The sequence below is a fragment of the Fulmarus glacialis genome, unplaced genomic scaffold (assembly GCF_000690835.1).
Source record: "Fulmarus glacialis isolate BGI_N327 unplaced genomic scaffold, ASM69083v1 scaffold24967, whole genome shotgun sequence".
Classification (NCBI taxonomy): Eukaryota; Metazoa; Chordata; class Aves; order Procellariiformes; family Procellariidae; genus Fulmarus; species Fulmarus glacialis.
In genome coordinates this window covers 3,644-3,882 of record NW_009224150.1, presented here as the reverse complement: position 1 = coordinate 3,882, position 239 = coordinate 3,644, and positions in this window count along the sequence as shown.

Here is a 239-nt window from a genome sequence, read left to right as displayed (position 1 = left end):
TGGGAAGCCGCCTGGCTCCCCGCGATCCGGGAAGAGCAGCCAGCCCGGGCTGAGCCTCCCGGGAGGCAGCGGGAGGCCCTTGGACCTGTCCCAGGGGTCTTGCGTTGGGCCGAGATGGGAGCCGGCGGTGGGGACGTCGTGTTCCTGATGTCCAGCCAAGCCCTGAGCTCAGCTTGGATGTCTGTCCAGTGTCCGTGCTGCTGGGAAAGGCCGAGGGCGCTCGGGGGCAGCGGAGCTGC